Consider the following 25,750-nt stretch of genomic DNA (forward strand, 5'->3'; position numbering starts at 1 on the left):
CTTCTTAGCAGTTTCTGAGTAGCTCCACACTTACTCGGCATCTGCGATCAGTTCAGTCAGTTTCGTTCCTGGTTTGACGTCACAAACACACCCAGCGTTCGCCCAGACACTCCCCATTTCTTCAGACACTCCCGCGTTTTTCCCAGAAACGGTAGCGTTTTTTCACACACTCCCATAAAACGGCCAGTTTCCGCCCAGAAACACCCACTTCCTGTCAATCACATTATGATCACCAGAACGAAGAAAAAACCTCGTAATGCCGTGAGTAAAATTCCTAACTACATAGCAAATTTACTTGGCGCAGTCGCACTGCGGACATTGCACATGCGCATTAGCGACTAATCGCTCCGTTGCGGAAAAAAAAATAACGAGCGATCAACTCGGAATGACTACCAAGATGCAGTAAACAAATGTGCAAAATTGCACAGAATGTAATGAATTTGTGTTCTCAGTCTTTTATTGAAAGACTGAGAGAAACAATAATCAACTGACCTAGACAGAGGTCCATAATAGACAAATAGTACAACAATAATAAACAAGAACCTTAAACAAACTGTATAAGGGCCATCTATAATTCACATGTACGCATACTGTATAAGGCAATTTCATTACATTTTATAGTGTATAATCAGTGGCGGATCTTGCCACGGGCAAGCAGGACTTTTGCCCGGGGCGCCGCACCGTGGCAAGATCCGCCACTGCTGCCCGCTGTGTCCCTGTCCGCCTCCGCTGCCGTCCCCGTCCCCATCCCCGTCCGCCTCCTGAAGGGAACTAGACGCTATGCGTCTAGTTTCCCTTCCTGGAGTAACTTTGCTGAGCGGTGCGCGATGACGTCATCGCGCACCGCACAGCAAAGGTCCTCTCTACGAAGGGAACTAGACTCATAGCGTCTAGTTTCTCTTCGTGGAGAGGACCTTTTACTGTGCGGTACTATGACGTCATCGCGCACCGCTCAGCATTCAAGCGGCGCTTTTACTGTACAGGGGGCATAATTGGCCACGCCCCCTGTATTAGGCCACGCCCCATTTCCTGCCCGGGGCGCAGAGCGCCCTTGAACCGGCCCTGTGTATAATAGAATAAGGATATAGTAAAAAGAAAAGTTGCATGCTATGGGGACATGAAAATGAGAAGTCCATGGTTTCCATGTCTTGTCAAAGCTTTTGTAAAAGTTCTGGAGAATGCTAGTCATACAGTGTATTTTAATTGTATATATATGCCATACTGTATTTTGGTTATGGTCTCTCCCAGAGATGGGACTTCAGTTTGTTTCCATGTAGCTGCTAGTTGATATGTGGCTGCTAGGACCAGATATAGAAACAATTTATATTGGTAGCGAGTCGCATCAGGAACACACACAGCAAAAGAAAATATTTAGGAGTGAAAGAGATATCCAGGTCTGTTATTGTGCTAGCAATTGTACTAATCTCTTTCCAAAGGAAAGAAAGCTTTGGGCAAGTCCACCAATCATGCAGAAACATGCCAACGTCCGATCCGCAAATCCAGTATAAATGCATTTTATGCAGCCTGGAGGGAACATAGTACCACCTATAAAACAGTTTGTAAGCATTCTCTTTAATGAGTACACAAATAGAACTAGATGCCACATTGGCATATGTATGTTATCCCAATCCCTATTATCTAATGTTTCCCCCATGTCATTGTTTAAAGGTGGCTGGATTGTATCAAAAGTCAGGCATGCCAAATAAAGGGATTATTAGGCTTGGGTGCAGGGCAATGTGGTAGCGGTGATTAGCAACATCCCATACATCTAAAGTGTGAGATATGACGGGTTGGTGCTGGGATCCTTTAGGTCGAGGGAGCTACAGCAAAGAAGAAATAGAGTGCAGTTTCAGTATTCCAAATTCCATCACCACTCATACCTCCTCAGATCCCATTTGGCACCCTAGCACTCATTGAGCAAGTCTGACCTACATATAATAACATTTGAAGTCAGGGACACCCTGCCTAGGGATGTGGGTTTCTGCAAGCTATCCCATTGCACCCTGGGGTAGTTTCTGGCCCAAATAAATTGTGAAGTGATGCATTGCAAGCATATAAAGACATATAGGGGAACTTTTATCAGTAGGGTTGGACCCATTGCAACAAATACATTTTAATGGTATTTTTCCAGCCACTCCCAAGAAATATTACGGAATGTAGAGTCCATACGGAGTGGATGGAGAGCCTTTGAAGCTTGATTGTGGACAATTATAGTCCTATTGAAAGCATGGTCTCAAACTCCTCTTGCGGACACCAACAAGTTCCCCGTTTCAGGCGTGCAGGACTTCTAGGCGTATTCCAGGATAGGAGGTTTTTGGTTGTAGTGGAGGCCTCTGTAAACCGACGCGTTTCGCTGTGTCAACAGCTTCATCAAGGTGTATGACTCTACATTCCACAAGTGATATCTACACCCCTTGGACTGTGGCAATATTTTCCAAAGGATTCTATATAGGAGACTGTGTGTGGCCTCTACAAGTGGTAATATACCGAATGAAGAGCTGTGCTGTGTTTGCCCTTTTTTATACATATATATATATATATATATATATATATATTTTTTTTTTTTTAAATTTCTAATTATATTTATGGTTGCAACCAAATATTTTATTTTGTATAATAAAGAAGTTACATTATCTTTATCCAGTATATAGCGCTGTATATCTTTTTCCAAGTACTCCAGCTTTCAGTGTCTGTTTTAAGCAGCTCTAACAATTTAGGGTACAAACAGTAGATTGAAAAAGATGAAAATTATGTTAAGGGAGATAGACCACAACATATTGAATTTGATGCAGGATCCAATGAAAGAGATGAGTACATTTTAGCAGATTTTTTACTTCCTGAGGGATGTAGACGCCCAGAACTTCTGTTTTCTGCATACTGATCTGAAAACTGGAGAGGCTTCCATATTATTCAATATCCTAAAATATGTGAAGGAGTGAGTGAGCTGGGTCAGATATAGTGTCAGAATATGCCATCTGTGTAAAAAGCTATTCTGTGTTCTGCAACACCTACTCTGATTCATTTTACATTAAGATCATTCTGGATCCTCGCTGTCAGTGGCTCAATTATCAAAGCAAAAATTTAAAGGATAAGGGACATCCCTGTCTTTTGCAGTTGAAAATACTGTAGTAAAGGAAAGAGAAGCAACCCCATTGGCCAATAGCGATGCCATAGGCTACTTATCTCTAGTTATGGCTTTTCAGATTAGGATTGTTCTTTCATTTGTAACAGAATGCCTAAATTAATAATTTAGCAGTGCTCTCAGCAACTTTAGGAGGAGAAAGTGTTTTAATTGTATGACAGTATCATTGAACAGCAGCAAATATCTATCCAAGAATTAAACTTTATCTGTTGGAAGGAATGCAATTAGTATAGAGGCCTTGAGGTAAAGAGGGCCTGTAAATTTCATGTTACACCCCGGCATGTACCATTTGTACTTGCCGGTTTTCTGATGTCTCTGGAAAAATGTGTTTCTAAACAAAAGATCCCATGCACGTATGTATTAATTAATAATACCATACCCCACAGGGTTAGCTGGCTACATAATGTGTATAATCAAAATTTAGATTTTGTCTTTAGACTGCTTGTGTACTGTATGCTATTGTTTATTACTTTTTGTTAGTTTTTCCATACGAATCCTACCTATCATTGTAGCCAAACTACATAAAATTCCATCATACCCCCCTAGATATTTTTTAAGTCTATTGGAAAATGGATACAGACCTCTGTAAGACAAACAAATAAAATGTTATTTGCTACATAGTGATGGTAAGAATTAACAGAATTTAAAATAGTCTTATATTTAAAGGGTAATTATAAAAGCAGTGACAGATTATTCTGCCATGGGGCACCCACAGACTATTTACCCTGTAGGTTTATTGCAGGTGCAGTAGTACTTAATGCTGTACATGCAGTCTATCATTTTCTTACCATGAAAAATATTTGAATAAAGAATAATTAAGTGTACTGCTAAAAAGACAATAATAGTGATAAATTACTGTTATCAACGTATATACATATTGGTATCTACAGGGCCACCAAGCCTGGGTGCTTTGGGGGCATTTACTAATTACTGCTGGGGATGTGGCTATGCGCCTTCCTTGTATACATTAAAATGGTGCTTGCACACAAGGGGGTATGATCGCAGCATCCCAGTGGGGTGGGGTTTTGCCTCTTTTGCAGTCCTGGTCCCTTACGGAGGCCCGGGCCTAGGTAGCCTAGGCCCTGGTACCTGCTGTCCTACACTCTGCGATTCTGGATATCCAATTCAGGTTTGTCAAGGTTGGCAATGCTCCTTTATGATTACTTACAGCCAGAGGGGATTCTAGGGATGCGGGCAACATCTGAGTGTAGTCCCTTTCAGGGGGTGTCACAACAGCAGTGACAGGAATCGGGTGCTGCAGTGTGACATTATCCTGCAGCACTTGGCTCCTGCCAATGAGAAGGCGCTTGCAGTGTTGCTAGAGTCTCTGGGGGCAGCACAGCAGAGTGAGATAATCAGGGGCTTCCTGCGAGCTTACACCCACTGTAGTGATGTAAGCAGGAAACTTCCGCGAAGCCACGCTCCCTTCTCAGGGGAACTCTTTGTAGCACTGGGTGTCACCTACCACAGTTCTGCTACTGCTTACAGCACTATCAAATTGCTTATGGTGGACACACAGGTCTGCAAGACTAGTAGGAATTCAGGAACCTGGTTGTCACATTAGCCACTGATTCTTTGATCAGTCCCTCAGAAGCCACAACACCTCACCACTCATAACAACCAGATTAATGATGAAATCTCATTCTGGTCTCTAAACATAGTCTTTTATCCAGTCATCAGTCCCCATTCTTCAGGGAGGAGTTTTCCTCTTCTGTCTACTTGATTGGATGTTCTTATCAGCTGGGCTAGATCTCAAACAAGTTAATCACAGGAGGTGTAATTAGTAAAGGCATTGTTCCTACTTTTTAAACTCTATTCACTGGATATGTAATTAGCAAGAACATTGTGCCTGGATGTCAAACATACTGTAGGAGCAAAATCAGTGGAGATGTAATTAGCGATGGCATTGTTGTTGGTTCTCAAACAAAGGTGCCTATTCACTGGTTATGTAATTAGCACGGGCATTGTTCTTGGTTCACAAATCAAGCCTAATCACTGATGATAAAATTAGCAAGGACAGTGTTCAACTGTTCTGCTTCATTGCTGGTTTGCTTATGATCGCTGCACCCTTTTTGTATGCCTCTTTTGCATTGGTGCATAGTAAAAGCAAATATACAGTAGTATAGATTTGTGGTTTTACATGTAGTGAATATTGAGAGTCTTAATTTGAGCATGCTGGTAACCACCACTCTTGCAACTTGGAGATCTGGGTGTCTGGGGAACAAAAGGAATAAAAGTGATCATGGCCAAAATTTGTGCTTTGCGTAATATTAGGTACATTTATGTTAGGGTGATGTTAAACCCTCATTTTGGCATACTGACTATAACAAACAGGGATTGGCATACTACAAAGTGAGAGCAGCACTTAATTGCTATCTTATGTGTCTTTGAGCATCTATGATGTTTACAACTTTTTAATTATTTTACTTACGCAAGTGTATGCCATTTGAGAGAAAAGTTTTGTTGTTTCAGGCATTTTAATATCTCATATATTAGGGACTAGAGATTTCTAAATGAAATTCAAAGACTCATCAAACTGTGTCAGAATATTGTGCTATGCATCACTGATTCAATGATTCCCATGTTAGCTCTATTGCTTGGCATATGCATGTGGTTTATGACACTGAATTAACATAGTGATAATCTAGAATAAATTGTTTTAGACACATAAATTAAGGTGACTCAAAATAATAGAAACAACTTGTTTGTTCTTGATAAAGGTATGAGATCTACAATTTTGAATGCTTGGAATTTGATGTTTTTTGCTGAAGAGGGTTTCCTGTTATTTGATGGGACATAGCTAAAATATCTTAAATTACATTTATACAGGATCACTGTCTTTTCCCACACTCCCTTTTGACCCACCCCATTACATTTATTTTTAGAAATGATCCCCAAAGTTAATATGGAAAAAAGTCCACACTTTCTCCCAAAGGCATAATTTGTTATCTTTTTAGCTTTCTATATTTTGGAAGTTCCTAATTAACAGGTTTGAGTTTAAGATATACCATCTAAAAATAAGAATGTGATTAAATATTATCCCCTGTCACGATCCGGGTATCTGGACGCCATTTCTTACCCATCAGATGCCTCCTAAGGCTGGCTCAGCGCTCCAGGACCGGATTCCATCTGTTATCCTGATGTGTACATTCCTGTATCCTCTCCTGTCACTCTGGGACGCTGTCACAGTAAACGCCATATTACACCTGGCATGGCGTCTCCCGCGGCCTCCGCCGCCGTCCCTGAACTTCTGCATGCAGAGTGTCTGAGTGGCGATTACGTCAGCCGCGGCCTCCGCTGTGTCCGCGTGGTTGAATGTGCATCTGTCAGCCTGGCGCCTCCTGTCTCCGGTGGCCGGCGCCGCCATTACTGTTTTCATTACCACATGGATTACAAACCAAACTTCCCTCCAAGTGTCTGCATGGGCGCAGCCATCTTGGAATCTGTCAGCTGATCATTTCCACCAATCTGTTCTCAGTATTGATAATCTGCATAATTGCCTAGCCAATCCCTTCCTTGCTGCAGGTATAAATACACTGTGCCTGAGCAAGGAAGGCGTCAGTGCTTTGGTTGTCAAACCTAGTTCCTGTTTGTCTCTCTCCTGTGATTGTCTTCCAGGTTCCAGCTCCTGTCTCAAGACTTCCACCATAGAGACCCGCACCAGCATTCCACCTGCGGTGTAGCCTGACTCTCCAATCCATTGTGGATTCATCTGTTTCCAGCTACAACATTACCTGCTTCCAGCTCAGCTTCCAGCAGAGTACAGCTTCCCTTAAAGGGCCGGTGTCCTTTCTACACTTTACCACTCTCCACCGGTATTATTATTTCTCCGCTCTCAAGTTCTACATTTCAGTTCATATTTCATCGCTCCCAAGTTCATTTATTATTTAACTGGTTCCAGCCAGTATCCACTCCGTGCTAACAACAGTCTGGTTCCAGCCAGTATCCACAGCAGCTGTTTTATCTTCAGCAACCCAGCTTTTCCTGGAACACCAGCTGGCACAATCCTGGGTTATCTCCATTGCTACAGTCGGGCCTGGTAAGGACTTTCCATCTAGAAGATCATAAGAACTATCTCACACTACCAGTGCCCTGTGGCTCCTGCCATCCTGTAGTACCCAGGAACTGTATTTATTCTTTGCTGACTTTTACGTTTTCTTTTACTGCTGCTGTGTTGCGGAGTTGTCATAATAAACATCATTGACTTTTATCCAAGTTGTCGTGGTCACGCCTTCGGGCAGTTATTATTCATGTTACTTACATGTCCAGGGGTCTGATACAACCTCCCAGGTTCCGGTACATCTCAGCCCCTACAACTGAGGCTGCCTCCTGTCAGCTCAGGCCCTCAGTTGTGACAGTAAGCACTGACCTAATGAATCCAGCCGGAGACCAGGATCAAGCGGATAGGCCGATGCAAGAACTGGCAGCCCGACTAGAACATCAGGAGGCTGCACAGGGCCACATCATCCGCTGTCTCCAGGATCTCTCTACTCGGCTGGATGGGATTCAGACAACTCTCCGTGGATCAGGCGCGTCTGGTGCGTCAACCACAGTGACTCCAGCTATAACCCCACCCACCTTACCCATTTCTGCTCCACGTCTTCATCTTCCAACGCCAGCAAAATTTGACGGATCTCCAAGATTCTGCAGGGGATTTCTCAACCAGTGTGAGATTCAGTTTGAGCTACAACCTGGCAATTTTCCCAGTGACCGTACAAAAATTGCCTACATTATTTCTCTTCTCAGTGGCTCAGCCCTTGATTGGGCATCACCGTTATGGGAGAGGTCCGACACCCTGCTATCTTCCTACACTGCCTTCGTGTCAACATTCAGGCGCATCTTCGACGAGCCAGGCCGGGTAACCTCAGCTTCACCCGAGATTCTCCGTTTACGCCAGGGGTCACGTACTGTAGGACAATATCTGATACAGTTCCAGATCCTGGCATCCGAACTGGCATGGAACGACGAGGCCCTGTATGCTGCATTCTGGCATGGCTTATCTGAGCGTATTAAAGATGAGTTAGCTACCAGAGACTTACCTTCTAAGTTAGATGAGCTAATCTCACTCTGCACGAAAGTTGATTTACGTTTCAGAGAGAGAGCAACTGAGCGTGGAAGATCATCTGCTCCAAAATCTTCTGCTCCTCCTCCTCGTCAACTGTCACCATCTAAAGATGAGCCCATGCAACTTGGCCGTTCCCGTTTAACTCCTGCTGAGCGCCGAAGACGTCTCTCCGAGTTTCTCTGTCTCTATTGTGCAGCTCCGTCTCACACCATTAATGCCTGTCCCAAACGTCCGGGAAACTCCAAATCCTAGCTCGCCAAGGAGAGGGCCGGCTAGGAGTAATGATCTCCTCTCCATCTCCTCAAGATTGTAATCTCCCAGTCTCGCTTCAAGTTGCTCAACGTTATCGGAACGTCATTGCCCTCCTTGATTCCGGAGCAGCTGGGAACTTTATTACCGAAGCCTATGTTAAACGGTGGTCCCTACCCACCGAGAGACTTCCTTCGTCCATTTCTTTAACTGCCGTGGATGGCAGCAAAATTTTTGATGCAGTTATTTCTTTAAGGACTCTACCAGTTCGTCTGAGAGTGGGAGTTCTTCATTCCGAACTTATTTCTTTTTTAGTGATTCCAAGAGCCACACATCCTGTGGTCCTGGGCCTTCCATGGCTCCGTCTTCACAATCCTACAATTGATTGGACGACTACGCAAATCCTGGCATGGGGTTCCTCCTGTGCTGAGACATGTTTGTTTAAAGTATTGCCTGTCTGTTCTTCCTCCCCCAGGTCGTCTGATGTTCCACCTCCTCCATATCAAGATTTCACGGATGTGTTCAGTAAAGCTTCTGCTGATATCCTTCCTCCTCATAGAGAATGGGACTGTCCGATTGATCTCGTTCCAGGGAAGGTTCCACCTCGAGGCCGAACTTATCCGTTGTCTCTGCCTGAGACGCATTCTATGGAGGAATATATTAAAGAGAACCTAGCAAAGGGGTTCATTCGACCTTCTTCTTCTCCAGCCGGCGCAGGCTTCTTTTTTGTAAAAAAGAAAGATGGTGGTCTGCGGCCGTGCATCGACTACAGAGGTTTGAACGACATTACCATCAAGAACCGTTATCCTTTACCCCTGATTACTGAGCTCTTTGACAGAGTTAGCGGAGCTACCATCTTTACAAAGCTGGACTTGCGAGGTGCATACAATCTCATCCGGATCCGTGAGGGTGACGAGTGGAAGACCGCCTTTAACACCCGTGACGGACATTATGAGTACCTCATCATGCCCTTCGGATTGAGCAATGCTCCAGCTGTCTTCCAGCATTTTGTCAATGAGATCTTCAGAGACATTCTATACCGTCATGTCGTGGTCTATCTAGACGATATCCTCATTTTTGCCAACGATTTAGAGGAACATCGTTTTTGGGTTAAAGAGGTTCTGTCCCGTCTCCGTGTCAATCATCTCTATTGCAAATTAGAAAAATGCGTCTTTGAAGTCAAGTCCTTTCCGTTTCTAGGGTACATTGTGTCCGGTTCCGGACTAGAGATGGATCCTGAGAAACTACAAGCAATCCAAAATTGGCCGGTACCCTTAACCCTCAAAGGGGTCCAGAGGTTCTTAGGGTTCGCCAACTATTACCGAAAGTTTATACGAGACTTTTCCACCATTGTGGCGCCTATTACTGCTTTCACTAAGAAGGGTGCTAACCCGTCCAAGTGGTCTGAAGAAGCCATGCAAGCATTTCATCTTTTAAAACAAAGGTTCATCTCTGCGCCTGTTCTGAAACAGCCTGACATCGACTCTCCTTTCATCTTAGAGGTGGATGCCTCCTCCGTTGGAGTAGGAGCGGTGTTATCTCAGAGGGCTAAAGATGGCCATTTACACCCTTGCAGTTTCTTCTCCCGGAAGTTCTCCCCAGCTGAGCGCAACTATGCCATTGGTGACCAGGAGTTGCTAGCCATCAAGCTCGCTCTTGAGGAGTGGAGGTATCTGTTGGAGGGAGCTTCTCATTCAATCACCATACTTACAGACCGCAAGAACCTTTTATACCTGAAGGGCGCACAATGTCTCAACCCTCGTCAGGCCAGATGGGCACTTTTCTTTTCCAGGTTCGACTTTAAACTCCAGTTCTGTCCGGGCTCTCAGAATCGCAAGGCCGATGCCTTTTCCCGCTCATGGGAGCAAGAAAATGAGTCAGAGTCTTCAGACAAGCATCCTATTATAAATCCGTTGGCATTCTCCACGGTAGGGATGGACTCTACGCCCCCATCAGGGAAAAGTTTTGTGAAGCCGATGCTAAGGAAGAAGCTCATGCATTGGGCCCATGCTTCCCGTTTTGCCGGACATACAGGTATCCAAAAAACCCTGGAGTTTATCTCTAGGTCCTATTGGTGGCCAACTCTGAAAAAGGACGTCTTGGAGTTTATTGCATCTTGCCCAAAGTGTGCCCAACATAAAGTATCCCGCCAGTCGCCTGCGGGGCAACTGGTTCCACTATCCGTTCCCCGTCGACCATGGACCCACTTGTCGATGGATTTCATTACAGACTTACCCGTGTGCAACAAGTTCAATACCATCTGGGTGGTAGTTGACCGGTTCACCAAGATGGCACACTTCATTCCTCTCACCGGTCTTCCGTCAGCTTCCAAGTTGGCTCAAGTATTCATACAAGAGATCTTCCGACTCCACGGTCTTCCTGAAGAAATTATCTCAGATCGAGGAGTTCAATTCACAGCCAAATTCTGGCGAAGTTTATGTCAAGTCCTCCAAGTCAAGCTAAAGTTTTCCACGGCTTACCATCCTCAGACCAATGGTCAAACCGAGAGGGTGAATCAGGACTTGGAGGCCTTCCTCCGCATCTATGTGTCCTCCTCTCAAGATGACTGGGTTCAATTACTTCCCTGGGCCGAGTTCTGTCATAACAACCAGTATCATTCTTCATCTGCTTCAACACCATTCTTCACTAACTTTGGATTCCACCCTAAAGTCCCTGAGTTCCAACCGCTTCCAGCAACTTCTGTCCCCGCAGTGGATATCACCTTGCATCAGTTTGCCAATATCTGGAAGAGCGTACGATCAGCTCTGCTCAAGGCATCGTTCAGGTACAAGAAGTTTGCGGATAAGAAGCGTCGAGCAGTTCCTGCTCTCAAGGTGGGTGATCGGGTATGGTTATCCACGAAGAATTTGAGGTTAAGAGTTCCCAGTATGAAGTTTGCACCTCGCTATATCGGTCCTTTCAAGATTGAACAAGTCATCAATCCTGTTGCTTACAGACTCCAGTTGCCTCCCTTCTTAAAAATACCCAGGACATTCCATGTTTCCCTGTTGAAACCGCTGATCTTGAATCGGTTTCATTCCTCACTTCCTCCAACTCCGAAAGTCCAAACTCAACGAGGCGTTGAGTATGAAGTGGCCAAGATCCTGGACTCACGTCACCGTTACGGTCAACTACAATATCTTATTGACTGGAAAGGTTATGGTCCTGAGGAACGTTCATGGACCAATGCTTCTGATGTCCATGCTCCTGCCTTGGTCCGGAGATTCCATTCCAAGTTTCCTCAAAAGCCAAAGAAGTGTCCTGGGGCCACTCCTAAAGGGGGGGTGCTGTCACGATCCGGGTATCTGGACGCCATTTCTTACCCATCAGATGCCTCCTAAGGCTGGCTCAGCGCTCCAGGACCGGATTCCATCTGTTATCCTGATGTGTACATTCCTGTATCCTCTCCTGTCACTCTGGGACGCTGTCACAGTAAACGCCATATTACACCTGGCATGGCGTCTCCCGCGGCCTCCGCCGCCGTCCCTGAACTTCTGCATGCAGAGTGTCTGAGTGGCGATTACGTCAGCCGCGGCCTCCGCTGTGTCCGCGTGGTTGGATGTGCATCTGTCAGCCTGGCGCCTCCTGTCTCCGGTGGCCGGCGCCGCCATTACTGTTTTCATTACCACATGGATTACAAACCAAACTTCCCTCCAAGTGTCTGCATGGGCGCAGCCATCTTGGATTCTGTCAGCTGATCATTTCCACCAATCTGTTCTCAGTATTGATAATCTGCATAATTGCCTAGCCAATCCCTTCCTTGCTGCAGGTATAAATACACTGTGCCTGAGCAAGGAAGGCGTCAGTGCTTTGGTTGTCAAACCTAGTTCCTGTTTGTCTCTCTCCTGTGATTGTCTTCCAGGTTCCAGCTCCTGTCTCAAGACTTCCACCATAGAGACCCGCACCAGCATTCCACCTGCGGTGTAGCCTGACTCTCCAATCCATTGTGGATTCATCTGTTTCCAGCTACAACATTACCTGCTTCCAGCTCAGCTTCCAGCAGAGTACAGCTTCCCTTAAAGGGCCGGTGTCCTTTCTACACTTTACCACTCTCCACCGGTATTATTATTTCTCCGCTCTCAAGTTCTACATTTCAGTTCATATTTCATCGCTCCCAAGTTCATTTATTATTTAACTGGTTCCAGCCAGTATCCACTCCGTGCTAACAACAGTCTGGTTCCAGCCAGTATCCACAGCAGCTGTTTTATCTTCAGCAACCCAGCTTTTCCTGGAACACCAGCTGGCACAATCCTGGGTTATCTCCATTGCTACAGTCGGGCCTGGTAAGGACTTTCCATCTAGAAGATCATAAGAACTATCTCACACTACCAGTGCCCTGTGGCTCCTGCCATCCTGTAGTACCCAGGAACTGTATTTATTCTTTGCTGACTTTTACGTTTTCTTTTACTGCTGCTGTGTTGCGGAGTTGTCATAATAAACATCATTGACTTTTATCCAAGTTGTCGTGGTCACGCCTTCGGGCAGTTATTATTCATGTTACTTACATGTCCAGGGGTCTGATACAACCTCCCAGGTTCCGGTACATCTCAGCCCCTACAACTGTGGCTGCCTCCTGTCAGCTCAGGCCCTCAGTTGTGACATCCCCCCAGTTAGTGTAAGCACAGATATTAATCATCATCTCTATACACACCATACCAATTACAATGGCTATGGGTCAATCTAACATGACATTGTGTGATGTCTAGTTATCTACTTTTGAAATAAATTTGTGGCATACTATATGCATGAGTGCAGGTTATAAGCGTTTCTTCTTTTGTAATGAGAGTGTAAACATTTAGGGGTATATGCAATTGCGGTCGAATTCCCGAAAATGTCGAAAAACGGGACATTTTCGCCCAAAAAAAAAATTCGACAATGCAATTCAGTACTTTCCGTCAAAAAAACGGACTTTCCAAATTCGACTTTTTGAAATTCGACATTTGTCAAATTCGACATTTCTGCAATGGTACAAATGCGGCAATTCGACAAAAGTATATTCAATTGAAGTTTGGAAATTCGACAACAGTGCTTTTAGACGGTAAATTTGTCATTTTCAATCCGCCACACTTTGGTGGCGGAATCTAATAAAAAAATTTAAAAACATGTTTTTTTGGGTGTTTTTTTTATTGGTAATAGCATATCTATTTAAATTAGAAGGGATTAGGTACTTGGTTTGTCTATTTTGGAGGCACAAGTATTATTTATATATTTAAAAAAAAAATTTTTTTTTTTTTAAATGGAATGGTAAAAATCCGAAAAAAAATTGTGTGGGGTCCCCCCTCCTAAGCATAACCAGCCTCGGGCTCTTCGAGCCGGTCCTGGTTCTAAAAATCCGGGGGGGGAAATGACAGGGGATCCCCCGTATTTTTAAAACCAGCACCGGGCTCTGCGCCTGGTGCTGGTGCAAAAAATACGGGGGACAAAAAGAGTAGGGGTCTCCCTTATTTTTTACACCAGCATCGGGCTCCACTAGCTGGACAGATAATGCCACAGCCGGGGGTCACTTTTATACAGCGCCCTGTGGCCGTGGCATTAAATATCCAACTAGTCACCCCTGGCCGGGGTACCCTGGGGGAGTGGGGACCCCTTCAATCAAGGGGTCCCCCCCAGCCACCCAAGGGCCAGGGGTGAAGCCCGAGGCTGTCCCCCCCATCCAAGGGCTGCGGATGGGGGGCTGATAGCCTTGAGAAAATTGAAAGAATATTGTTTTTTCCAGTAGTACTACAAGTCCCAGCAAGCCTCCCCCGCAAGCTGGTACTTGGAGAACCACAAGTACCAGCATGTGGGAGAAAAACGGGCCTGCTGGTACCTGTAGTTCTACTGAAAAAAAAATACCCAAATAAAAACAGGACACGCACACCGTGATAGTAAAACTTTATTTCACACATGTTGACACATACATACTTACCTATGTTCACACGCCGACCTCTGTCCACTTGTCCAAGTAGAATCCACGTGTACCTGTGAATAAAATTATACTCACCTGATCCAGTGTCCAGATTATAATCCACGTACTTGGCAAAAGAAAAAAACGAACACCCGGACCAAACGGACTGAAAGCGGTCCCATGTTAACACATGGGACCCCTTTCCCCAAATGCAGAGACCCCCCCGTGACTGCAGTCACAGAAAGGTCTCTTCAGTCAATCAGCGAGCGCAACGTCCTGGCACTCTGCTGATTGGCTATGCGCGTCTGAGCTGTCAGACAGCGCATCGCAAAGCCTCTTCATTATATTCAATAGTGGGAACTTTGCGGTCAGCAGTGAGGTCAGCGGCTGACCGCGGGTAACCCAACCGCTGACGGCAAAGTTCCCACCATTGAAACTAATGGAGGGAGCTGTGCGATGCGCTGTCTGCCAGCAGACGCGCATACAGCCAATCAGGTGAGTGCCACGAAGTAGCTTTCTGATTGGCTGAAGGGACCTTTCTGTGACAGCAGTCACGTGGGGTCCCGGCATTCGTGGAAAGGGGTCCCATGTGTAAACATGGGACCCCTTTCAGTCCGTTTGGTCCGGGTGTTCGTTTTTTTTTTTTGCCAAGTACGTGGATTATAATCTGGACACTGGATCAGGTGAGTATAATTTTATTCACAGGTACACGTGGATTCTACTTGGACAAGTGGACAGAGGTCGGCGTGTGAACATAGGTAAGTATGTATGTGTCGACATGTGTGAAATAAAGTTTTACTATCACGGTGTGCGTGTCCTGTTTTTATTTGGGTATTTTTTTTCCAGTAGAACTACAGGTACCAGCGGGCCCGTTTTTCTCCCGCATGCTGGTACTTGTGGTTCTCCAAGTACCAGCTTGCGGGGGAGGCTTGCTGGGACTTGTAGTACTACTGGAAAAAACAATATTCTTTCAATTTTCTCAAGGCTATCAGCCCCCCATCCGCAGCCCTTGGATGGGGGGGACAGCCTCGGGCTTCACCCCTGGCCCTTGGGTGGCTGGGGTGGACCCCTTGATTGAAGGGGTCCCCACTCCCCCAGGGTACCCCGGCCAGGGGTGACTAGTTGGATATTTAATGCCACGGCCGCAGGGCACTGTATAAAGGTGACCCCCGGCTGTGGCATTATCTGTCCAGCTAGTGGAGCCCGATGCTGGTGTAAAAAATACGGGGGACCCCTACTCTTTTTGTCCCCCGTATTTTTTGCACCAGCACCCGGCGCAGAGCCCGGTGCTGGTTTTAAAAATACGGGGGATCCCCTGTCATTTTTCCCCCCGGATTTTTAGAACCAGGACCGGCTCGAAGAGCCCGAGGCTGGTTATGCTTTGGAGGGGGGACCCCACGCAATTTTTTTTCGGGTTTTTTACCGTTTTTTCCGTTTTTTTAAAAATCGGATCAAAATCCGTCAAATCGGCCGTTTTTCGACAGCGGGACTGTCGAATCCATTTTTTATTGAATATGCTGAATTCCGACACCCACTTGCCGGAATTCGACGGTCGAATTGTGTCGAATTAAAAAACGGGCTAAAAATTGCTGCGATTCGCCGCTAATTGCATATACCCCTAAGTGTACAGTATATTATTCCTGGCTTTTTCCTCCAGAAATGTTATGGAAAGGTCACAGTATAAATTAAAGGCAGTACAAAATTTAGCAGAACACATAAGATTCATGTAAATGATAGAAACCAAAGGTTCCAATGAGGGATCAGTTTTACAATAAGGAGAAAGGGGGGTATATGATCATGTGGCCAACTGAAAGGGGAAATGAGGGTGAAGAAAATGAGAATGGAAAGAGAATGATAGAAGATAGGAGAATTAAGAGAGAAAAATTGGATCATATCTAACAAATAGGGGTTTTAAATCTTACTTGAACGGGGAATGAATTTATGTAATGAAAACCAAGGACTCCTAATTTTATCAAATGAGTTAGATGAATTATTAGTGATATTAGTCATGAATTCTATCTAGTAAGTATACCAAAGTTTTGAAATTTTCAAATGAAGTGATGGAGGGACAGTTTTTTCCCATCAGCTGCTACTTGACAAAGGTAGCTGTGACTGTGTGAGTAGTCATTTATTTTGGTGTCGGGTGGCTGACGGGAGTCCCAGTGGGAGAAGAAAAAATTTGGGCTTATGTGGGTTGGTGATTTGAAGAGTGTTGGATACTAAGTCAAATATATCTTGCCATAGATTAAAAAGTTTGTCACATGTCCACCAAATGTGGAGGAAAGCGCATTCTTTGGGACAGCCTCTGTCTGATGTACAGTATCTGGTTACATATTTTTTTCAACAAGATGGTACAATAGTAGTAGTAATAGTCATTATCCTCCAGCACTTCTCCCAGATCTGTTTCCCAGGCTGACTCATGTGGATCACAGGGAGAAACAAGAGGCTTAATCAGCTCAAAGTATAGGAGTGAAATTAGATTACCAAAAACATAGCGCATCAAACATGGGCCCTCATTCCGAGTTGTTCGCTCTGTATTTTTCATCGCATCGCAGTGAAAATCCGCTTAGTACGCATGCGCAATGTTCGCACTGCGACTGCGCCAAGTAACTTTACTATGAAGAAAGTATTTTTACTCACGGCTTTTTCTTCGCTCCGGCGATCGTAATGTGATTGACAGGAAATGGGTGTTACTGGGCGGAAACACGGCGTTTCAGGGGCGTGTGGCTGAAAACGCTACCGTTTCCGGAAAAAACGCAGGAGTGGCCGGAGAAACGGTGGGAGTGCCTGGGCGAACGCTGGGTGTGTTTGTGACGTCAACCAGGAACGACAAGCACTGAACTGATCGCACAGGCAGAGTAAGTCTGGAGCTACTCTGAAACTGCTAAGTAGTTAGTAATCGCAATATTGCGAATACATCGGTCGCAATTTTAAGAAGCTAAGATTCACTCCCAGTAGGCGGCGGCTTAGCGTGTGTAACTCTGCTAAATTCGCCTTGCGACCGATCAACTCGGAATGAGGGCCATTGTACAGTGTATTTCTATGTGAGTGACTATCTTTGACCTTGGAGTGGAAATGTCTAAGCTGGAGGAATAGGTAAAAGTAGTATTTAATGGGATAGCATATTTGGATTTGATATCAGAGAATGAGGGAAAAATATCACCTTGAGTAAAGTCATATAAGTGTTTGATACTGCCTGCCATCCATGGACTAAGTAGGTTAGTGATCATTCCTGGGGGAGGGGAGTGGGTTCTGAAACATCATAATAAAGGGAGAGGGAAGGGAAGAAAATAAGTTTTTACAATTTGTACTGTTTGGGTGAGATTGAATGATGGAGAGTAAGTTTGTGGCAAAGCAGCTGAATTAGCCAATGGAGGGGCAAGACAGAGGTCAACTCAAGACCATTTGCTTCAGTCATTGACCAATTTTTTTAAGGCCCAGGATTTCAGCATCATATGTATTGAGTGAGTTGCAAAGCTACATAATATTGTTTAAATTTTGGTATGCCAAGTGGAAATGAGTGATTCGGATTACCTGCAATCCGAGCCCATGCAAATTTCCATTTTTTTGAGTCAATCCGAACCCTTTCAAATCAAGGTAAAATGTCATCCACCTATTTTTGGATTCTCATAGGTTTTGGATTCTATATAAGCACCTGGTGGTGGTAACTCAGTGCCATTTCAATCCAGTTATGCTGCTGTGTACTGCGCTGTACTCTGATGTGTCCATCTACAAGTGACTGTGCTGTGTCCATCTACAAGTGGCTGTGCTGGGTTTATTTAGTGGCTGTACTGTGTCTATCTACAAGTGGCTACGCTGTATTCATTAAGTGGCTGTGCTGTGCCCATGTACAAGTGGCTGTGCTGTGTCCATCTATAGTACAAGTGGCTGTCATGTTTCCATTAACTGGCTGTGCGTGTCTATATACACATATCTGTATAAATAAATGTATTGGGGGTATACCGCACTGGAGAATGGTAAGGTATCTAATAGATATTGTTAGAACCAAAATACATAATACAACGAGAAAATCTAAGTTTTCTAATGTTATCTTGAGTTTGGTGGTGCACCCTGAGTCAGTGGTAAGACATACAACAAAAGGGAGAGAAGAAGACTCTTTTGTGGGTGCACTCTTGTATGTTTAAGAGGTCTCAGAAGAGACAATAAGTAAAGATTATAAATGAATTTTTAAATATCACTTTTATTAACAATAATTGATAAAATAGTAGAGTTTACTGTCAAAAATTGGAGGTAGGGGTGGGGGGAAGGGTGGGGGGGAGTTGGGGAAAAGAAAGGGGGAACACAGAACGAATTAATTACAGTGTAAATACTGAATATTGTTCTGGAATGCCTGGGTGCGATAATAACAGCTGGAGACCCTGAAAATTGAAGCGTTTTTATTCTCTCATGAGCGATGATGAGGAGACAGATGGGATGATTAAAGATGGAATGAGCAAGATGAATCTGCTGTCAGTGTTAGACGCTGAGCAAAACCGTCCAGGAATTTCTACTAAACTGAGTATTCCTCGAGAGTCTCCCACTCGAGTACTGACCCAGCCCTACACTGCTTAGCTTCCAAGATCGGAAGGATTCGGGCGTTACCAGTGTGGTATGATAGTAGAAAAAATATTAGATATCGAGGGCTCGAGAATCACTGATGAGAGTTCACGAAAATGGAGAAATAAGAGAAAAGAAAAGACAAGAGAATGAGTGGAGGAGGAAAATAGGGGATCTGCTGCCACCGTTAGACCGGGATAATTACCCCTGAATCAGTGGTGAGAGTCCTGAAGATAGTATAAAGTGAGGAAAAGGAAACGATACTGATAGGTTAAAAAAAAAAAAAAAAATTTTTTTGAGATTGGTTGATAGACAATGGGCTGCTTGATTGCAGGATGCTGATAGTACCTATGATAAAGGTACTAGGTGTGATAAAAAGCAATTTGTACACAATTAGCAGTCAAATAAATTGATTAGACCCATACATCACCATCAATTTGCTACTATCAGATTATTATAATTATACCAAAATGGTATCAGGTGGAAAAAGAAGGAGAAAATGAACAACAATTTCTTATTTGTGTTCCGCTGTATGCAGAGCTGCAGAAATACTATATAATGTGATTGCAAGATGCTGATAGTACCTATGATAAAGGTACTTGGTGTGATAAAGAGCAATTGTACACAATTAGCAGATAATTAAATTGATTGGAACCATGCATCACCATCAATTTGATGCTGACAGATTATTGCACATTGTACCAAAATGGTATCAGGTGAAAAGAGAAAGAGATAATGAACAACAGTTGATTATACAGAGCTGCAGCAATGCTATATAATACGCAGTATAGAGGATAGTGATAAATTACTCAGCCAAATGATTAGATCAATATTGACTGAAAATAAAGGTTTAAACAGTATCCTATGTGGTATTAAGCCGCTAAATGCCGACTATCTGTAAAACGGGTACTTGCAAAAAACAGCTTGATGAATGCTATTATCAAATATAAATATGCAAAAAGATGCTGATATTGAGCAGATATTACCCGGAATTGTATGGAACGATCAGTCACTAATATGAGCAGGATACTTTCTGAGTGCGGAATGTCCGTGTCAAAGTCCAGGCAAATTGAAGATGCAGGATACACTGGTTCCCAGGAGCTGAGCAGTTCGTTTATAGCCGCACTGCCGATCAAAGTACCTGATGTATTGTGGAGACGTGGTCAGGTTGGCTGAGGAGAAGAGAGACACAATGTTCCTGGTCCCATCGCGGCAGTATCTAGCGGCGGCGGGTTGATGCAGCGGCTGCTGGGGAAAGAGCGGCTCGTGGTTCAGGATGTCCGGAATCAGCTGTCACACCCAGGCAGTGGGGATAGGGAACGGAAAACTAGTTTCACCCGTTCACCGGGCTTGATCACTTCCTGATCAAGGAAGTGATCAAGCCCGGTGAACGGGTGAAACTAGTTTTCCGTTCCCTATCCCCACTGCCTGGGTGTGACAGCTGATTCCGGACATCCTGAACCACGAGCCGCTCTTTCCCCAGCAGCCGCTGCATCAACCCGCCGCCGCTAGATACTGCCGCGATGGGACCAGGAACATTGTGTCTCTCTTCTCCTCAGCCAACCTGACCACGTCTCCACAATACATCAGGTACTTTGATCGGCAGTGCGGCTATAAACGAACTGCTCAGCTCCTGGGAACCAGTGTATCCTGCATCTTCAATTTGCCTGGACTTTGACACGGACATTCCGCACTCAGAAAGTATCCTGCTCATATTAGTGACTGATCGTTCCATACAATTCCGGGTAATATCTGCTCAATATCAGCATCTTTTTGCATATTTATATTTGATAATAGCATTCATCAAGCTGTTTTTTGCAAGTACCCGTTTTACAGATAGTCGGCATTTAGCGGCTTAATACCACATAGGATACTGTTTAAACCTTTATTTTCAGTCAATATTGATCTAATCATTTGGCTGAGTAATTTATCACTATCCTCTATACTGCGTATTATATAGCATTGCTGCAGCTCTGTATAATCAACTGTTGTTCATTATCTCTTTCTCTTTTCACCTGATACCATTTTGGTACAATGTGCAATAATCTGTCAGCATCAAATTGATGGTGATGCATGGTTCCAATCAATTTAATTATCTGCTAATTGTGTACAATTGCTCTTTATCACACCAAGTACCTTTATCATAGGTACTATCAGCATCTTGCAATCACATTATATAGTATTTCTGCAGCTCTGCATACAGCGGAACACAAATAAGAAATTGTTGTTCATTTTCTCCTTCTTTTTCCACCTGATACCATTTTGGTATAATTATAATAATCTGATAGTAGCAAATTGATGGTGATGTATGGGTCTAATCAATTTATTTGACTGCTAATTGTGTACAAATTGCTTTTTATCACACCTAGTACCTTTATCATAGGTACTATCAGCATCCTGCAATCAAGCAGCCCATTGTCTATCAACCAATCTCAAAAAAATTTTTTTTTTTTTTTTTTTTACCTATCAGTATCGTTTCCTTTTCCTCACTTTATACTATCTTCAGGACTCTCACCACTGATTCAGGGGTAATTATCCCGGTCTAACGGTGGCAGCAGATCCCCTATTTTCCTCCTCCACTCATTCTCTTGTCTTTTCTTTTCTCTTATTTCTCCATTTTCGTGAACTCTCATCAGTGATTCTCGAGCCCTCGATATCTAATATTTTTTCTACTATCATACCACACTGGTAACGCCCGAATCCTTCCGATCTTGGAAGCTAAGCAGTGTAGGGCTGGGTCAGTACTCGAGTGGGAGACTCTCGAGGAATACTCAGTTTAGTAGAAATTCCTGGACGGTTTTGCTCAGCGTCTAACACTGACAGCAGATTCATCTTGCTCATTCCATCTTTAATCATCCCATCTGTCTCCTCATCATCGCTCATGAGAGAATAAAAACGCTTCAATTTTCAGGGTCTCCAGCTGTTATTATCGCACCCAGGCATTCCAGAACAATATTCAGTATTTACACTGTAATTAATTCGTTCTGTGTTCCCCCTTTCTTTTCCCCAACTCCCCCCCACCCTTCCCCCCACCCCTACCTCCAATTTTTGACAGTAAACTCTACTATTTTATCAATTATTGTTAATAAAAGTGATATTTAAAAATTCATTTATAATCTTTACTTATTGTCTCTTCTGAGACCTCTTAAACATACAAGAGTGCACCCACAAAAGAGTCTTCTTCTCTCCCTTTTGTTATACACATATCTGTGCTATGTGGTGTTCTTAAGTGGCTGTGCTGTGTCAATCCACAAGCTGTGTTCAGTCCCCTTAGTCTTGTTCTGTCATACAGTGGTGCTGCATTGACTCCACAGACCATACCCCACCCACTGCGTTCATATATAAGCAGTGTGACTCCGTATTGTCCATTGCCCAAAAAGTAATAAAAAATATTTTTTAAGTTTGTACAACCTGTGTGTGCTGTACCCCATTGCGTTTATTCATGTTCATATATAAGCCCTGCGACTCCATGCAGTGTGAGCTGAGCTGCGAGTTAAAAAAATAATTTAAAAAATTGTTGCATAATTTGTAGTTCTGTGCACTGCTTCACGTGCATATAAAAGTGGTCTGACTATACACATTGTGAGCTGAGCTGTGAGTTAAAAAAAGAAAAAGAGTAAAGAATATATTGTTGTAAACTAAAATTTGTTTGTACTGATTTGTGCACTGTACCCCAGTGCAACTTTTTTCATGTATATAATAAAATCCCTTCAAATCCTCGTAGTGTGATATGAAAATTGAAGAAGAAAAAAATCGATGTAAATATTGTTTTATTTTTTGCACTGTTCTGTGCACCCAGTGCATTTGATCATGTGCACATAAAAGCCCTTTGAATCCGTGCAGTGTGAGCTGAGCTGGCATCTTGGCACTGTAGAACTGTTAGCTTATCTGCCTTAAGCCCATTGGTAGCTTGTTTTGTGGGGGTCCAAACAAAGCAAGCACTTCAGCACAAAATTGGGAGTCCCTGTCACTGAAGTGCTTGGTTTGTGCAAACTGTGCATGTCATTTTTAATATCCAACATAAGGGTTGGTGGGAGAGTTCAAGGACAATTCCATCTTGCACCACTTTTCATTTCTGCCACTGCTGTGTGGCAGTGTTTAATTGATGTGTTATTAACTGCTGTGTTTGTGCTGCTGCTCTGTCACTTAATAACCAGCCAGTTCACTGTAGCCTTTAACCAAAACTGGATGAAAACAATATTGTGAGCTGTGAGGTGGTCAAAATTGACTGTAAATAACTGTAAATGAATGTTATTGCGTTTAAAATACTGCAGAAACAAAAAAATACCCAAATTTCAGTGATTATAGCTTTTTTAAATAAAATTTGGAACAAAAATGCAGATCCAAAACCAGTGAAGCGGTTTTGGCAAAACCAAATGGAATGATGAATTTGAACCAAAGCCAGCAAAAATGGACAGGCGCACATCTCTATTGCCAGGTCTGCCTTCTCACGAGGAGTGTTGAAGTAATTTTTACTATACACTATATATTACTATAGTCTTACCCACCCAGATGAAATGGCATGTGTGATATTGTATAGATCTATATACTTGCAGGTGAACATAAATTGGGAAAGTATGAAAGAGGTATAGGAGCAGAGGGAGTATGTTCACCTTCACCAAATTAACGCAACCTATCCTGGAGACAGGGGCATAGCCAGAACTTTGTGGGCCCCATAGCAACAATTAAAAGGGGCCCCTGTCCCATGCTTCTAGAGAGACACCTCTTCATAGCAGATAATAATGTTATGCCACATAACAGTGCACAAGTTCATTTTCTGAACCATAGTTAGTGTTATGCCTTAGTTAGTCTTATTATTAGCCTTAGTTAGCCTTAGTATTAGCCTTAGTTAGTGTTATGCCCATAGTAGTGTCCTAGTTTACTTTATGAACCATAATAGTTCCCTAATTCACGTTATGTCACATTGTAGGGCCATCAGTACACATTATGTCACATTATCCTCATTCACATTATGACATACAGTTTCCCCAGTTCATTTATGTCACATTGCAGTGTCCCTAGTTCATATTATGCCACATTATAGTGCCTCCACTTTATATTGTGCCACATTACAGTGCCCCAGTTCATATTATGTAACACTTTAATTCCCCCCAATTCATTGTATACCACATTGCAATGAGCACCTAATGGTGGAAAATGTATATATGTAACTTTGACATGGAAGATAGGCCCCTCTCAGCTCTGGGCCCCATAGCAGTTGTACTACCTGCACCTATGGTAGCAATGCCCTTGCCTGGAGATAAGTTTGTTAAACCATGAATCGGGGTCTAGGTTAATTATCTGAGTGAGGACACAGAGGTAATTGGCTTGATAGAATTGATTTAAAAAATCACAGAGATATTTACATTTCTGAGTGTGCCAGATGAAGGGTAAAATCTCTTCAGGGATGTCTTGATTATTTGGGAAATAATTTTATATCCCGAAAAATGATAATAGTCTTTCTTGGAAAAAAGTGCAGTTATGGAGTGGGAAGGTATTGCTATCAAGAAGAGGATGTTGCCTACATATAGTGCAATATTATGTTTATAAAGGAGGTAACCTGATTAACAGAGACAGTTGCAGAGGGTGAGTGGTATAGAGACGATATACCATTAAAGAATTTACCAAAAAAGCCCATCGAGCAAAGCACCCCAAACACAAAAGACCAAGAGATGTGGTTAAATGCTTCTTCAGCATCTAATGTCAAAATGAAGGAGAGGATATTCTGAGCATGAATGGAATCAATCAGGTTGATGGCTCACTTGGTTTAGTTAAGACCTGTCTGCTTGGTATGAAACCCACCTGGTCTGGGTAAATTAAGTAGGGTAGAAGTGTTCCCAAATGATTGGCATGCATTTTAGAGTATATTTTAAAGTCTACATTTAGTAACAAAATGTGTTTATAATTAGAACAATGGACAAGATGTCTATCAGGTTTTGTGATCACCAGGATATTAGCCAGAGTGAAGGCTGTATCAAGGAGTTACCCTCTAAAATTAGAAGTGGGACAAGTTATTTTGAGAAATTATTATGATATTGGGTAGTGATGAGCGGGTTTGGTTCCTCGGGATCCGAACCCCCCCGAACTTCACCTATTGTACACGGTTCCGAGGCAGACTCGGATCTTACCGCCTTGCTCGGTTAAACCGAGCGCGCCCAAATGTCATCATCCCGCTGTCAGATTCTCGCGAGATTCGTATTCTATATAAGGAGCCGCGCATCGCCACCATTTTCTCTCGTGCTTTGGAGATGATAGCGAGAGGACGTGCAGCGTTCTCTCAGTTTCTGTGCTCAGTGTGCTGCAAATATCTGTGCTCAGTGTGCTGCAAATATCTGTGCTCAGTGTGCTTGCAAATATCTGTGCTCAGTGTGCTGTAAATATCTACGTTCTCTGCCTGAAAAACGCTCAATATCTGTGCTACATTGTAGTATATAGTAGGAGGACAGTGCAGAATTTTGCTGTGACCACCAGTATATATATAGCAGTACGGTACAGTAGTCCATTGCTCTACCTCTGTGTCGTCAAGTAAACTATCCATCCATACCTGTGCTGCATTTTAGTTGTGCGCAGTATATAGTAGGAGGACAGTGCAGAATTTTGCTGACCACCAGTATATATATTTAGCAGTACGGTACAGTAGTCCACTGCTCTACCTCTGTGTCGTCAAGTATACAATCTATCCATACCTGTGCTGCATTTTAGTTGTGTGCAGTATATAGTAGGAGGACAGTGCAGAATTTTGCTGACCACCAGTATATACATTTAGCAGTACGGTACAGTAGTCCACTGCTCTAACTCTGTGTCGTCAAGTATACTATCCATCCATACCTGTGCTGCGTTTAAGTTGTGC

At 43.5% G+C, this 25,750-nt stretch overlaps 1 long non-coding RNA gene and 2 pseudogenes across 1 annotated transcript in view; 2 read left to right on the top strand and 1 right to left on the bottom strand.

Annotated features, from left to right (window-relative positions):
* LOC135051168 (uncharacterized) overlaps positions 1-25,750 on the top strand; it is a 184,823-nt gene that overhangs the window by 17,090 nt on the left and 141,983 nt on the right. The window lies entirely within an intron of this gene.
* Positions 18,848-18,966, bottom strand: LOC135051854 (5S ribosomal RNA; annotated as a pseudogene).
* LOC135051855 (5S ribosomal RNA) lies at positions 21,568-21,686 on the top strand (annotated as a pseudogene).

The sequence above is a fragment of the Pseudophryne corroboree genome, chromosome 2 (assembly GCF_028390025.1).
Source record: "Pseudophryne corroboree isolate aPseCor3 chromosome 2, aPseCor3.hap2, whole genome shotgun sequence".
NCBI lineage: Eukaryota > Metazoa > Chordata > Amphibia > Anura > Myobatrachidae > Pseudophryne > Pseudophryne corroboree.